The following is a 17,115-nucleotide window of genomic DNA, read 5'->3' as shown; positions in this document are numbered from 1 at the left end:
TCCCCTTCTTCACCTTACTCGCTAAGGCACAGTTCTCCTCATCACGCATGGATGAAGAACTGTCTCTGGTGCTCCATTTGATCTCCTCTTGCACAAGATCCGACAAAAGTCTCTCCCATCCTGGCATTTTCTCCTGACCATTGACAGAGTCTTGATAGGAATGCCAACTCTTCAGAAGACTAAGGAGAGCCAAGCTCACCAAGTCCTCATCATCAACAGTCATCCCCACACTTCCCAGCTCATCCCGGCACTAGGTTAACTTCGTGAGATACCTGGGCATACTGTCTCCATTCTCACACTTAATGTTTCTCAGTTTATCCTTGAGCACCAGCTTCCTCTTATCGCTCTTGCTTTGGAATAGATCTGTCAATGCTTTCCACATCAAGTATGAAGAAGCCTTTCCATGCAGGCTGGACACAATGTGATCCTTCACGCCCTCCAACAGAATCCTTCGACACTTTGCTGTCTTCTTTTTCCAAGCCACAGCTTCAGCAGCATCAGTAGGCTTTGGGACCTCAGCCTCTATGAACTCCTTCAACCCATTGTCATCTAACACCGCCTCCATCCTATCTTTCCATGCAATATAGTTCGAGCTGCCTTCAAGAGCATACTCCATTCACAATCCGTTGAAAGACATTTCAACTTTGACAGCAAGAAAACACTGCTGCAAATTTGAATTCCACTAGCTCAAAACTCACCCGCTTTCGATCTAAAATTTGTGAGAACAAAGTATTTCTCATACAGAGATTGACTGTATGGGCTTTTACCAGATATCTCACCTTCCAAAAGAAGGATGAATCCAGAGGCTACCTGGCCCAATTACAGACTCTGCCTGAAGAAATAAAATGTAAACACTTTCTGAATAATAGATCTGATGATCAACAGCTCTGATACCATGTAGAAATTTTGAATAATATGACACTTATTCACAGAGATTATCCCGATTATACACTATTGCGGAATACATGCATAATACATAACCTCGTCTACATTGATCATCAATTTAGCAGCATCAAAAACAATGAAACATCAATCGCATGCACACATTAACACAATATGTAACCCGGGGAAAGCATATAGCTGAAAACCCCACACTATATGTATATTATAATGATTGAGAACATGTAACAATACATAGTACAAGACTGCTCACAAGTACTCAGTACTATCTCCACCTGTTACACACAAAACTAGCTCAGATCCGAACAAGTCACAGGTTCAAATCTCCTCCGCTGCTTTGCCTGCCTCCACTGCACAATCCTGCAAGAGAATCACGTGAGCACAAACTACAATTACCTTGATATTGGCCCACACTGTGCAATCCTCATTGGCATAACTGATCTGGATTTAAACAGGAATGCAACAAATTACAGAGATAACCATATACACAAAGATGCAGTGGAAATAATACTTCATTTCATTAATGGAAAATACTGAAATATGCTTACAACCAGAAATGGAAATAAACCAGCTAGGGCGATGGTAGCTTATCTCTGAGAAGAGATGTGATGGCTACATGCCTCTGAACTGTGTTACAATGAGGCTCGAAGGCCTATTTATTGTTGAGAAACAATGGAAAACCCTTAACATTCCAAAACCTAACCCTAGGAGATGAAACACCAAAATGTGGGCCCCATTTGGGGTAAATTGGTACATCAACTTCCCGGGGTCGTAACATTGGCATATGATCTCCGTTTGATGCGTACAATAGCTCATTAGAAAGATCTATCCGAGCACTATCATTGTTGGACCCATGTTGCCCCTGGATTCCCCAAAAAACGTCGTTTAGGGCCTCAAAACAGCTCCGGAAGTTCAGGACCCGAAAAACTGCTAAAAATAGTAAGTTGTGCTACAATTAAGGAAACTGAAAATGCTGAGAAAGACAATGGTGGGGGTCCAGGTGGACTTGGCAGGTGGCCACCAATATCCACCTGGATCATTCCTCCCCCCTTAGGAAGCAATGGTCCCCATTGCGTTGAGCTCCTCCATGAGATGAGGAAACTTCTGCTGAACTTGTTCCCTGGTGAGCCACTTGCCCTGCTGAAGGAGTTGGCCTGCTTTGACAACTCGATACAGTTGGATATTCTGTTGGCGAGTGTTCTTGATCTGTGTGTCCATGATCCGATCAGTTGCAGCTTGTTTCATGCAATCTGGATTTAATTCTGTGGGTTTGAGCTGTTCTGCAATGTCGGATGTGTCTAGCAATGGTGGAAAGTATGGCCGAAGGCGGTCCACATTGAACACTGGGTGCAGGCCAAGGAATGGGGGAATGCTGAGCTCAAATGCATTGTCTCCCATAGCCTTAGTAATGGTGTAAGGACCATATCATAGTGGTCTCAATTTCCGATAGGCTCCAGTAAGGCGTTCCTTTTGCAAATGCAACCAGACTTTGTCGCCCACCTGAAACTTGTGTGGCACCCGATGTTGATCATGTCGCTGCTTGTACTTGGCATTTGATTTCTCAAGAATGTCATGGACCTGCTGGCGAATATGTTGGATGCGCTCAATGAAGCTGGTGGCCTTATCTGTTTCGGACTGGACATGAGCTGAATTCATGTGAGTAGCTGCAAGTGGCATGGCCACATCAATGGGGCATAGTGGCTGGAATCCCAAACCCACCTGAAAAGGGCTATGGCCAGTGGAGCTGTGAAGAGCTCGGTTGTAGCTGTGCTGAACATAGGGGAGGCTCTCGTCCCATGTGCGTGGATGCTTTGAGTTATACATGCGCAGAATGTGCACAATCATCCTATTGACAACCTCTGTCTGGCCATCAGTTTGAGGATGGAAGGCTGTGGACTTCGTGTGTTTGGTGTCCAGCATTGACCAGAGACTGGACCAAAATGTGCTGAGAAACCGACTGTCCCGATCTGAGATGATAGACTGTGGGATCCCAAAGTGCACCCACACTCGTTCAAAGAAGAGTTTAGCAGTGGCTTCTGCTGTGATATTCTTCTTGCAGGCCACCATAATGGCCATCTTCGAGAACCTGTCGACGACCACAAAAACACAGTCATTTCCATGCTTAGTGGAAGGAAGGCCTGACATGTAATCCATGGAGATGGATTCCCAAGGTCGACTAGGGGTAGGCAACGGGGTATAGAGGCCGTGCTTCTTAATGGTCGGTTTGGCAATGGCACAGGCAGTACATGATCGGATGTACTTCCCAACATCCTGTCGAAGATTCGGCCAATAGAAATAATTTTGCAGTACTGCCACTATTTTCTCGACCCCGAAATGCCCAGCAGCCCGACTGTAGTGTGCTTCCCAAATCATCTTGGCACGCTCGCTTGAAGGAACACAAAGGTGACCGAGGTGGCATAATAGGGCATCCTGGAGGTGAAAATCTGCAACATGCCGACCCTCCAAGAGTGTCTGGTATGTGTGGCCGAATTCTGGGTCGCTTTTGTAGAGAAGTGGCCAATCAGAAGTCTCGTGCCCACAAGAGTTGAGCACGGTGGTTAGCGCCATGATCGGTGGTCGACTGAGGCAATCTGCAACATTATTGGTGCTGCCCTTTTTATACTTGATATTCAAGTGAAACTGTTGCAGGTATGTAGACCACTTCTGATGGCGATCATTCTGCAATTTCCCTTGGGTCTGTATGAACTGCAGGGGTCGGTGGTCTGTGTGGATGACCGTTTCCTTCCCCAAAATGTAATGCTTCCATTGTCGGCAGGCCTGTACAATGGAATACATCTCTTTATCATAAGTGGGGTACTTCCGGATTGTGTCTGAAAGTGTTTCACTGTGATATGCCACTGGATGTCCATGTTGAGTAAGGACTGCCCCAATAGCATAGTCAGAGGCATCTGTCTCGACCTCAAATGGTTGTTGTAAATCTGGTAACGCGAGCACTGGTGCCGTGCAGAGGCGATCCTTCAACTCCCTGAATGCCTTCTGTTGAGATTCAGACCAAAAGAATTTTTCTTTCGCCCCTCCCTTGGTGACTTGACTCAAGGGCCAAGAAATATGAGAAAACCCCAACACAAACCTGCGGTAGAAGTTGGCAAGACCTAGAAAGCTGCGGAGCTCTGTTAGAGTGGTTGGAGAGGGCCAATCCCGAATGACTTGGACCTTGGCTGGATCGACATGCACCCCCTGTTCATCAATGATGTATCCCAGATACTGAACCTGGGTCATGCCAAAAGTGCATTTCTCCAAATTGGCACATAGCTTGTGTTGCCGCAGTGTTTGGAGAACCTGTCGGATGTGGTGGAGGTGCTCTTCCCAACTCTGGTTGAAGATCAGAATGTCATCCAAGTATACTACTACAAAGGAGTTGGTGAATGGCCGCAAGATGTCATCCATTAGCCTCATAAAGGTTGCAGGAGCATTCGTCAATCCGAAAGGCATGACCAACCATTCGAAGAGGCCCTCCTTGGATTTGAAGGCAGTCTTCCACACATCCGAGGGTTCGATTGGTACCTGGTGATATCCTGACTTCAGATCGATCTTGCTGAAATATTTCGCCCCCTTTAGTTGGTCTAGGAGGTCATCAATCCGCGGGATCGGGTACCTATTACGGACAGTGATCTTGTTCAGCGCCCGATAGTCAATACAGAGTCTCCACGTCCCATCCTTCTTCTGTACCAACACGATCGGGCTCCCACAGGGCGATGAACTCGGACGGATGTGACCTTTCTGCAGGAGCTCCTGAATCTGCCTCTTGATTTCATTGTTCTCTAGAACGGAGCGCCGATAAATTGGTCCATTGGGTAGCGACGCACCTGGGGTCAGATCGATGGAGTGCTTGACTTGACAGTGCAGAGGAACCCCTGCTGAGGAGGTGAAGATGTCCTCGTACTCCTCCACAATCTTGTCCATCTGTAGTTGTCGTGCAGAGGGACCCCGTTTGGAGGCCGCGGCCACTGTCTTCTTCTTTCCTTGAGGGTGTATCATCAGGAAAACAAATTTCCTGGTTTTGGAAATGATCTTACTGCATTGTTTTGCAGTAATCAAGGAGATGGCGGCAGGTGGTGCTACCTCTGGTATCCTGAACAACTTATTTCCCAATGTAATAATAACAGCACGGGGCCTTGATTCATACACAGCATGTCGCTTCCACAAGTATGGTTGTCCTAGTAATACATCACAAACTTCAAGGGGAGCAATGTCACACAATACCTCATCCGTGAAGGGCTTGATGTTGTATGGAAGGCGACACTGCTGGCTCACGCGAAGATCTCGTCCTTGGTGAAGCCACCCAATGGTGTATGGTTGTGGATGTGCTGTGGTCGGTAAGCCCAACCGCTTCACGACCTCTGCTGAAATGAGGTTCTTTTGACTCCCGCTATCAACAATGAACTGTATCGGGGAGCCCTTTACCCACATCTGGGAGTGGAAGAGACGCTCCTCCTCTTCTGGATCTTCGGGTTCATTTTTCTGGATCTTTGCGGTAGCAACAGTGGTACTGGGATCCGCATCAATGATCTGCTTCCCTTTTTCATACCCCTTATCGGGTTCTGACTCAGAGTCGGAACATGCATCTGATTCTGAAACCTTTAGCTCAGCCACCAATGACTGCTTGGCCCGACACTCACTTGTGTTGTGAGTGGAGCTCTTATGGAACTCGCACCATTTTCCAATGTCCTTTCTCGGCTTTGCAGCACTGTTCTTTGCTTGCAGCTTCGGCTGGTTGTCTTGGGCTGTCCCACCTTGGCTTTGTCCTTTGTTCTGTGGTTTAGGAGCACCTTTCCCCTGCTTTGGATTTGCAGATCCAAAGTCTCGCTTCTTTTGTTTAAACTTCTGCTCAACCTTGACAGCATATCGGTATGCTGCGCCGAGCGAGGGGATGTTTAGGAATTGTATTTCTTCTTGGATGTACTTGTGCAGGAAGCCACGGTATTTGAGTATCAAATGTTGCTCCGAATCCTTGATACCCAACTTTGTGCGAAGGGTATGGAAAAGATTGGTGAACTCCGGCACGTCTTGGTCCCTTCCCTGCCGCAGCGTGGTCCACTTTATGTATTCATCCTCATAGCTTCCGACAGGGTAGTACTGCTCCTTGATGGCATCCCGGAACGAATCCTAGGTGGGTGCGGCTGAAAATAGTGAGCCAGTACTTTCATCCTTCTGCTCGCAGTAGGTTTCCCACCAGTCCTTGACGTGGGGGGCTGCTTTGAGAAGAGCAAAAACAATCTTTTCCCGACTCGAAAATTCATGAACAGAAAAATAACCCTCTAGCAGATTTAACCATTTATCTACGGCATCTATGTCTATCTGACCCTCAAATATGGGGATTTCAAAATTAACTTGTACCTTAAAGGGTGTGGCGTTTCCAGAGTAGCTGCTGGAAGCCGATGCGTTGCTTCTGGGTAGCCGTTGAAGGATCTGGGCAAAGCTGTCCATCATCGCATTCTATTGTCGCTCGAGGGCTTCTTCGAGCAAGATTTTGATGGGATCTCCTGCCCCCTCGTCTTTCTTCTCATCCGCCATGGGAGGCCGTCGGGATCTGCGAGGCTGGTCTTGCAAAGGTTCAACCAGTTCAAGCCCTAACTCCTTATATCCCGACCTTGTTGGGGACATGCAAAGAAAAACAGAGAAAAAGCATACCACTCTGATACCACTGATCCGGATTTAAACAGGAACGCAACAAATTACAGAGATAACCATATACACAAAGATGCAGCGGAAATAATACTTCATTTCATTAATGGAAAATACTGAAAGATGCTTACAACCAGAAATGGAAATAAACCAGCTAGGGCGATGGTAGCTTATCTCTGAGAAGAGATGTGATGGCTACATGCCTCTGAACTGTGTTACAATGAGGCTCAAAGGCCTATTTATTGTTGAGAAACAATGGAAAACCCTTCCAAAACCTAACCCTAGGAGATGAAACGCTAAACTGTGGGCCCCGTTTGGGGTAAATTGGTACATCAACTTCCCGGGGTCGTAACTTTGGCATATGATCTCCGTTTGACGCGTACAATAGCTCATTAGAAAGATCTATCCGAGCACTATCATTGTTGGAACGACCAACATCGGTCCATTCCATGGACCCATGTTGCCCCCGGATTCCCCAAAAAACATCGTTTAGGGCCTCAAAATGGCTCCGGAAGTTCAGGACCCGAAAAACTGCTAAAAATAGTAATTTGTGCTACAATTAAGGAAACTGAAAATGCTGAGAAAGAAAATGGTGGGGGTCCAGGTGGACTTGGCAGATGGCCACCAATATCCACCTGGATCAAACTCAATCCCATGCATGTGCAAATCTCATGCACAACTGATAGTCACAACTCACCCTTTCACTTACCTCTAACACCTGTCTCTGTTGAACTGTCCATGCACTGAGTTAACTGATGTATTCTTTAGTTGCTTTATGAGTTAATAATTAGTGAATTAATTAATATTTAATTCACACAACTCATCACTAGTGTATTCTTTAGTTAGACTAAATACAACTAGTTCAACTAAGTCAAACTGAACACAACTCCATCAACTCCACAGAACTCAAATGCATGAATTCTAACTGAAGTCCTCCATGCAATAGCTCAACTAACACATAAGAAACCATGTGATTCCTTTTGTCAGCTGTATGTGCCACATCCGTAGCTTGAACTGAAGTGCTCCAAGAGAATAAGATAATGTTTAGAGTCCAAATATTACTAAGGGCTAATAATATTTGACTGTTTCTATTTTTAGCCTGGCAGTCTAAAAATAGACTCTGATCACTCCGCTGTGAACCAAAAATAGAATTCCATCTATTTTTTCCAACATGACCAATAATCCATAAAAAACATCCTGCAACTCATAGACCATGATCCATATGTCTAAAAATAGACATAGTCTAAAAATAGACTTTGTGCCAAAAATAGCCTGCGGGACCACTTAGTGAAGGCGACTCCTTTCCACTAAGCTCCATCATCTTGTTGCATTTTCAACACTCCCTCTCAACAAGATATGGATTATCTTCATCCCCTATCCTGCAACTCTGTAATGTTCTGCATGCAACACATTTTCCCAGTCCACTTGCTCCAACAACACTTGGAACAAAAAAACTTCGAGTGATACTTCAGTCCGCGCTCCGCGGGCTGATGCCGAAAGGGCCAGTAGTGTAGGGATTTGTTTGGATAAATAACTCCGAACCTAGATCAAGCCCCGTCAAGCCAAAATATGATGGACACAGCCTCAAACTTTCAAACCTCCTAATTTTCTGCCTTTCTATTGCCAGGGAACCCCAGAAACTAGTTGTGAAGTTTTGGGCATCAAATTTGCAGTTGGGTCAAATTTTATTGACCCAACAATCCCATCCCTACTGCTCCACTACCTATTATGACCTGTAATGAATATGTTTTCACCTGAAACAAGAGCTATCCTCTGTGCCCACTTCAAAATGTGAAAAATAATCAAATATTAGGAGACATGTGAATCCAGAACTTGATGTATTGTGGATAATTCTTTGGCAGAGGTAGACATGAAAGACACCAAAAGAAGCACTAGTTCGAATTTGCCTCCTGCACATTGTTGACTTGGGTTCGAATTGTAGATAATATACAAAACAAGAATATCACACATGCAGGAGCAACTGACTTGGGTTCGAATCACAGATAATATATAGAACAAGAATATCACACATATTCATAGATAATATATATAACAAGAATATCACCTTGGCAAGCACCAACAAAGAAAGGCCATGGATAAGTTTTATCAACCTTTAGATTGAAACCCACCTTGGAATTTTAACCTTTGGAGTCATTTTTATGCCTTCATATAGGTATTTTTATTTGATGATGTACCTAAAAAGGAGGGATCTCCTTGTCTACAAAATTGTTATTCCTTCTTTCTAGTCCAAATGGCTCTAGAGGCAATTAGGGGCAATGATCTATGTTATTTGAGTGCTCTATAATCAAACAAACCAACAAGGAAGCCTCTAGCCAAGTACCCTATCCTCAAATAAGGGGAGAATAACACCCCATACCTCCTGAGAAGAAATACAAATGAACACTAGCACATGGTCTATTGTTTCTCCTTCACATTTGCATAGAGTACAAATTCTAGGACCCTACCTTGCCCTATTTTGTAGAACCTCTGATGTCAAAACATTATTCGTTAGGGCCAACCACATAAAAATCATGGATTTCATTGAATATTTAACTTTCCAAACCTTCCCCACCACCAAGCTACTACTACTGCTCCATCATCAAAGATAACCTTGTACCACAAGCTAGCTGTCAACAGTCATATGGTAGGATTATTGGGCCATACAACTTTCTTGGGTGAAGAAGACATGGAGACAACTCTTTGCTCCTAAATGCAACCAATGTTGAGTTAAAAAAAAAAAAATCTTGATTTTTTACTGAGCAACAACAAAATATACAAAATTTCCTTGTGACAGAGTTGCTCAAATGAAATCTTCATCTTCAAACATTTACATATCAAGATCATAAAATGCAAATCAAATTTCTTTCTTATTCCATAGACTCCAACTGCGAGATCCAAAAAAAAACATCAAGTTTGTTTACCCCAACATGCCAACAAATAGCAAGCCCCAACTATATAATATAAGAAAGTAGTAGGTATCCCAAAGACCTGAAGGGGATCTAATGGAAAGAAGTGACCATTGTCAGAAGCCTTCCAATCAATATATAAATATATAAATGTAGATTTATTATTATTTTAATTGGAAATATTCAATTAAATAATAAAATTTAATTACATCTCTCCCAATCTAAATTGCTTATTAGCATAATTCACTACCTTCATACGTCTTACATTTTTTAACAACATTGTAACATGTGGATTAATTTCATTTTTGGTGCACAATATCCACCTTTTAGGAAAATATGGTGCAGTGGCCCAACCCCTATAGATCATTATGACAAACTAAGAATAACAGAGAAGATGAAAGGTTGTACAAACCAGCATATTTTCAAACAACTAATCCAACATCAGTACCTTAAATTTTTCATGAAGATACCATATTGAGAATGATTGAAAAATGGTGGGAAATATGGGTAGCGACTATCTCTCCTCTGTGAGGGTGATGCAAGAATGTTTATTGCATCAACCCTGGGGACATCTCCTTTGCCCCTCTTGGAAATTCCACCTTTGGACTGAGTCAAGTCTTGGGTTTCTAATGCTTAACTGCTAATGAATTGTCCAATTCATATCCACCTGTCAACGATACCCCGTCCATGTCTTGATCGTCTTGGTTAAGGAGCTATCTTAGCTCACGAGACTACTCACCTTGTATGTCCTCATGTCATTCCCAATAATGCTATGGTTCTAGGTTTTCCATGGCATCATCAACCTTTAGGAATCAAGTAGTTCAACCTTTTATGGCATGGCCCCATCATGGTGTGATATATGGTACCTAAACTCCTCCATGAGTTCATGTATGGAAATCCTTGGGCCATGCCTAGCAATGGGCACACTTTGACGTGGCCTATTAGACTGAGTTGTGCTTGTACATTTTTTATGTAGGAGTGTGATTATGCTATCAATTTTTTGGTTTGGTGTGTAATGAGGGTATTTTTCATGCCTTATTTATGCCAAAAATCCCCAAAACATTATAAAATCTAAATTTGGGATCAAGTAATGTTGGAACTGTATTAATGGGCGATGGCTTGATGATACAAGAAGGTAGTTCCGTGAGAGCAACAGGAAAAAATTCTCAGATACCAGTAAGTAATGCATATTTTGGTCGTGTTGTAAATGCTCTAGCCCAACCCATTGATGGTAAGGGTCAAATTTCAGCTTCCGAATTTCGACTGATTGAATCTCTCGCTCCATGTATCAAAAAATAAAAAATATATGGTCTTTTTTTACCTCATCCATGTTCTATTTCTTTCATTGTATGATTTAATGATGGGTCTCATATTTATATATGGTTTTTGTAGGATAGGGTTATGTTTCTATTGCGACATCCATTAGAGCTTGGGCATGTTTCTCATGAACTTGGAATATTGGGTTAGGTCACATATCACTATCTTTGATGCATTGTTGACCATCAATGCCATCGTTGTGCCTTAGGTTTGACCCCGTAAAGTTGTGGCATTAGCCACTCTTCTCTCTTATGCATGTCGTAGATTGGTGGTAGATCCTACTTATACATGGATGCCCGTGTTTAGCACCTTTTATTTTGTCATGGTATCCATGTAGTCGATTACATTATCCTTTTGGAATCCCTCCTTTTAACTCACCATGCACTAGAATCTAAGGCTCATGCCCTCTTCTTTGTCATATTAATGGCCTTATCCTGAGAGGATTCCACATTCCTATCCCTTATGATTGCCACTTTTTCTCAACCTATTTCTGCATGATAGGCCTTGGTTTTCTCATTCCACCATCATTATCTGCTTCGCCTATCATCCACTTTCACTTGGTTTTTTTACCCTTTCTTGGAGGAACCACTGTGATAAGTGGTCTTATTAGTCAACCTCTTGACTCATTTATGTTTTGAGTAGTTCCACCATTACTGGGACTAGTTGTTACCCTTAATACCATTCATTCCTTAAGGAGGAGTTTCACTTAAGCTATTTTTAGACTCCTTAACATTAGAAAAGATTGGAAAGTGAAATTGTATCCTTCATTCTCATTAAATTACTTGAATGGATGTCTATTCAATATAAGTTTAACCCTTTTCTAGATTAAGTAGAATAGTTATGAAAAAGGAACACTCTACTCCTTTATGGCTAGAAGATTTTGCCTTCTATCATTTTGTCTCTTTTTTGGGCTAGGGGGGGATACATTTATGAAAAAGGAACCTATTGAGCATACTTTTCTTCTCTTTTGTGATCATTAAACCATGAAGGAGACTGAAAAGAGAAAAGGGAAAGGAAGATTTATTTTTCATAATCATCAAAATGGAAATGTTAGTTGTGGCACCCTTGAACATGGCACCTATCTGCACCATTATCTCATAGTTGGGTTTTAGCTTGCATAGGATCTGTACCATATATATGAGTCAATGTACTCCTGTATTTGGTTACTCTTCCAGTCATATGGAGCATGCTTCAATGCCTCTTATTTTTTTGCATGATATCACACATTTCTCATTAGTCATGCTACCAAGTCACTTTTGTGTCATGTTGTTATATGTTCAAGGGAAGTCTTAGCCTACATCAGCCATCTGCAGTTTCCTATTGACCTTTTTGAGTCAGCCATCACTGTTTCAGTTGTACTTCATTTCTTCATGACTTCATCCATCCACTACATCATCTTGGTTTTTCTGTGTAGATTGATGGGGGATACATTAAGGTCCTCCTTCAACGGATCTTTTCCTATCAACTTCAACTCATTATCGAAGATCTTGATCTAGGAACCAGTAATATCTTGGAGCTTGCATACCTCAGTGGCAGGATTCCTCATGATCGACAGTGGGTATACATCATTGGCTCCTAGTTGGTCAAGTTCACTGGTGTTTGATTTCAGCTCATATATTCACACTTAATGGATTGTACTAGGTACCTTGGGGTCCCTTTTCATTATTGGTGGGTCCCCTTGTGTCTTTTAATGGTACACCTCATTGATCGGTAATTATATTATTTCTACCATGCTCGAAATCATCTCATCTATTCACATGACATAGATTCATATCATCGGGGTTATGTTAGGGACATCTCACTCTTGCATGGCACCCCTCCCAGGCTACGTTGGAGTTATGTATCATTTATGTACTTTCAATACTACTCTGGGACACCTCATGTCTATTATGTTTCCATAGTCCTATTGTTTTATACTATGACATAGATCCACATAGTATTTGTCGATGGCTATGATATGTTTGATGAGTCACATGGATCCACTCAGTATTGTCTATGGCCATGTCTTAGCATTTCATGTCATGGATCTAGAGTGTATGTTTTGGTAGCCATGTTCTGTATCTCTTTATCATGGAGCATGGGTATGTCTGTGTCAATGATGTTATAAGTACAGTTGATAATTTTGCATTTGAGTTCTTACAATCCAACTTCGTAATCTTGGTTCCTTCCTCCCATTTTGAGCTTTGAGTTCTGTTGTAATGCATTCCATCTGTTGGTTTCTCTTATGACCTCATCCATAAAGGGGCATATGTTATAACCCTATTATCCACTCTATCATAGTTAGAGAGACCCAAGTTCAACTTACCTCAATTTCTAGCTAGAATGCATCCCCTTTCACCTTTTCTTTTACTTATGTAATATTTATCCCATGGTAAAAGGGTGGAATTACATGATTGAATCATTTCTCATAATTAATTTTCCAAAATATTATAATTATGAGATAATAGTTATTTCATAATTGAGATAACTGAGAAAGAAATCATAGTTGTGAAAAAGGTTTCTATACTTTTTCATTCCCAAGGAGATCAAAGTTGACTCAAATGTGTATGAGTTGGATAGGGGTCCATTCTCAAGCCCCTAGGTGTCTAGATACATTCTATCAGAGGATAGAATGAACCTATATTATCTCACTAAGTAGAAAGGGGGTTGGATTGAGCATTCAAACTATAGTGTGATAGCTCTGTTGAATTGGGATAAGGAGATGATACTATAAGCTTGAGGAGAGGATCTCATTTTTTGAAAGTATAATTGTACCATTTTATTTATGATTAATAAAATTACATGTTCCCTTTCCTATAAATCTATGTTTATGATTGATTATACATGTTAATGTTTATTTAAGCTAATGGTATTCTGTGGAAGGCTATTTGTTGTCTTTGTTTGGTGATGCATGTGTGTAGGTGGTATATCTATTGTAGGAGGAAAGATCTATTGGTTGGAGTGAAGACTTTTCGAAATTAACTTAACACTCTTCATCAATCTGCAAGGGTTTCCAATGTCAGCTCAAACCCTTAGTGTAGGGGCTACATGCATGATTGATTGCTTGAGCATATGGATTTGGATTTATATTTTTAATTTGAGTGGTCATATATTTTTCTATCTAGTAACCTTGATAGGGCCATAAGGTTGTAGATCAATAGCTCCTTGAGCATAATTTTTCACAACACTAATGATCTAGCCACCTTCAAGTGTTTGATGAGAATTCTGTTGTGCCCTTACCTGGATAATTTTGTGATAATAATTTTTGATGTTATATTGATATATTAAAAGAATGAAGAGAAGAATGCAATAAACCTAGTAGTAGTATTAAGACTTTTGAGGGAGCATCAGTTGTATGCGAAGCTCAACAAATGTAGTTTATTTCAAACTTAGGTTCATTACATGGGACATGTTGTTTCCAAGGAAGGGATAATAGTGGATCCAGAAATGATTATGGCTATCATGGAGTGTAAAAATCTTTAAAATGTGGATGAAGATAGATCATTCACAGGACTAGCAGGTTATTACTAGCAGTTCATCAGGAAATTTTGAAAGATTGGCTATCCTATCACATCATTGTAGAGAAAAATGAAGAAGTTTGAATGGAATGCTATGTGTGTAGATAGTTTTGATTATTTGAAGCATTTTCTTACAAAAGCTCCAGTTTTAAAGATTGCAAATCCTAATAAGGAGTTTTTAGTTTGCACATATTCTTACAAGGAAGGATTCAGTGGAGACTTGTTGCAGGAAGCAAAGGTGGTTTTCTATGAACCAAGGAAGTTGAATTAGAATGAACATAGCCATGTGAATCACTATCTTGAGTTGGTATCTATCATTCATGCATTGAAGATGTGGAGATATTATCTTCTTGGCAGGAGTGTAACACCCTCCTCCCACATATACCCAAGTAACTAGCCAACCTAGGTAAACATGTGACGAGAGGCCACTATGATATGATTCAACCTCCTAAGTCACATTGAAAAACTAGAACTAGCATAAACATGTCATACATACCTTCAACATCAGCATTAGGAACCTTAGGAACCATCCCAACCTTTCTTCCTGTTGTCACCTTCTACAAAAATTGTTCCAGCTGTAAAAAAGAGTGCAAAGGAGTAGAGATTTCTGAATCCATGTTCCAAGCCATAGAAGCACACAAAGCCTAGATTAGACCATCTCCAAATGATAATGCTCTAAACAATCTTTCCAATGGTATGTGGAAGTACCAGAATGTAATTTTGGATCAAAAGTTAGAGCAAGTTGAAGTTTTTCCTCTTAAAACTAAGAGACAAAAGGAAAACTTGGAAAACTCTAATTTTGAGTTCATGTCCATTCACCACATGTCCAATCGGAAATTGGTGATCAGAAGCACATGCATATGGTACATTGGAGATCGGAGGTCCCTCACATCACAAAGCGCATATCGGAGGATCAAGAAACATGGCATTTGGCATTTCGTGTAGTAGAGGTCCGATATCACAAATTGCACATCAGTGATTTCACATTAGTGACAGTAAGCGCATATCTTTGATCCACTAAGTCGGGGCTAGCACATCAGTGATCGACAATCAGAACTCCAAGCATGAGAAATTTTAAAAAGTTGTGAAATCCAAAATGGCCAATTGTGTGTTAAACCATCAAAAAGCGCCAGGGAGGGCCGATTACAATTAACAAAGAAATTCAACGCAAAACCAAGGGCAGACTGGCCTTTTATCTCTCCTCTAGAGGGCCACATGGTGGAATACTATTGGTCCCGATAAAGCCATGTGGCATCTGAAATCACCATGATGTGGTAGTTCAGAGGAAAAGTGGCGTGCAGATTTGGAATTTTCAAGGGTCATAAGGGGCCAAAACAGGGTGACATGTGTCACCACTCACAAGGTAACATGTGGCAAAGGATGACGTCATCTTGCAGATCGAAAATCAGAAGATGAGAAAAATCATTGTATCAATTTTAAACCTCTAATTAAAAAAATCTAATTGAAGGACTCTGTTGCGGGGGCTAGCACCATGGTCATGAGAGCTCAAAGGAACCAAGAGCTATTTTCACAAGGCAGGCAAAAACATAAATATATTTTTACATGTTAAAATTATAAGGTTAGGCAGAAACGGTTTAAAAAAGGTTTTATATGTTAACACCTGGCGCAAACCCTCCCCTGTTCCCTCTCCACGTGGACTAGACCACATCGCATGTCAAAATCACAAGTTTTGGGAGGGTGCAACCATACGAAAGGATTAGAAATCCCTGATCTTTGAGCTCTGATATTGTAAAATGGACCCAGACTCATATGTATTATGGTCCTATGTATTATGCATTAGGACTGGTTATAATGCAATATATCAAAGAATTGACCCCTGACCTAGCTAAAGGGATTTTAGCTCCTGAAGGCTTAGGCCATGAGTCCCTAGGTTTCAATCATATAGTTTCTACCTAATCCCCTGGGGCTAAGGCAGAAAAGGCCAATTAGAGATCGTCATTTGCAATTTCTAAAGCATGTTCATTTTAAATTTCTCGAACGGCCTGAACTTTGATACAATTGTATAACCCTTTCAAAGGGCACATTGAGTTCCAAAGGATTTTTAAATAAGGAAAGGGGATGGATGAGATGGCAATTGTGCTTAGGACATGTTATGGCCATCATGGGTGATCACTCCCAATTTCCTGTAAGTGAAGAATTAAAGTTGTTAAGGCTAAAAGTGACAGGGAACCGGTCAATATAGTATGAAGAGTAATGTGGTAGAGATGTGGCTAGCTTAGAGACCATCCAAGGAAATGGCGTGGAGATATTTTTACAACATCATCATTTTAGTTTCACATGTTAATTTTGTTATATTTTATTTCGTTGTTTTTACTATTCTGAGTATTGTATTTTCAAGAAAGGCATCTTTCTGTTGTAATAATTTGGGGCGATAGAGCCTGCACGCCGAGCCATAGAGTCAAGCAGACAGCTAGAGGCTCAGGCTTGAGATATTTTTGTAACTGATTTCCAATTTCTTCCTCTCCTTATAAAAGGAAGGAAGAAACTCTTAACAAAGGTTAAACATTTTTGGTTAAGGCTTCATTGTTACGGGACCTTTTCCTGGTTTTCTAAAGGCATGTTTGAAGCTTGTTGTATGTTGGTTTTCTTCTAGAGATTACTACAAAGTTCCAATTGATTTCAACTTATTAGATTTTTAGTATGTTCTTCTCTGGTTTCTTCATATGTGTTTAAAATTCTTCATAGATTGCATGCCAAGTAGAAACTAGTTGTATTTCCCTTCAGATTCATATTCATTTAAATAAAAACATTGATGGATAATGCATGTTTCATGGTGGAAATTGAGTCTTTAAAAATTGCTCCATGCATCTTAGCGTTTAACAACCATC

General features: G+C 41.2%; 1 pseudogene; it reads right to left on the bottom strand.

The window, feature by feature from the left end:
- LOC149227974 (serine hydroxymethyltransferase 3, chloroplastic-like) overlaps window positions 1–17,115 on the bottom strand; it is a 106,959-nt pseudogene that overhangs the window by 51,647 nt on the left and 38,197 nt on the right.

The sequence above is a fragment of the Pinus tabuliformis genome, chromosome J, assembly GCF_031772625.1.
Source record: "Pinus tabuliformis cultivar Carrire ecotype Pingquan chromosome J, CPIR1, whole genome shotgun sequence".
Classification (NCBI taxonomy): domain Eukaryota; kingdom Viridiplantae; phylum Streptophyta; class Pinopsida; order Pinales; family Pinaceae; genus Pinus; species Pinus tabuliformis.
This window is presented reverse-complemented; position numbering and strand designations above follow the sequence as displayed.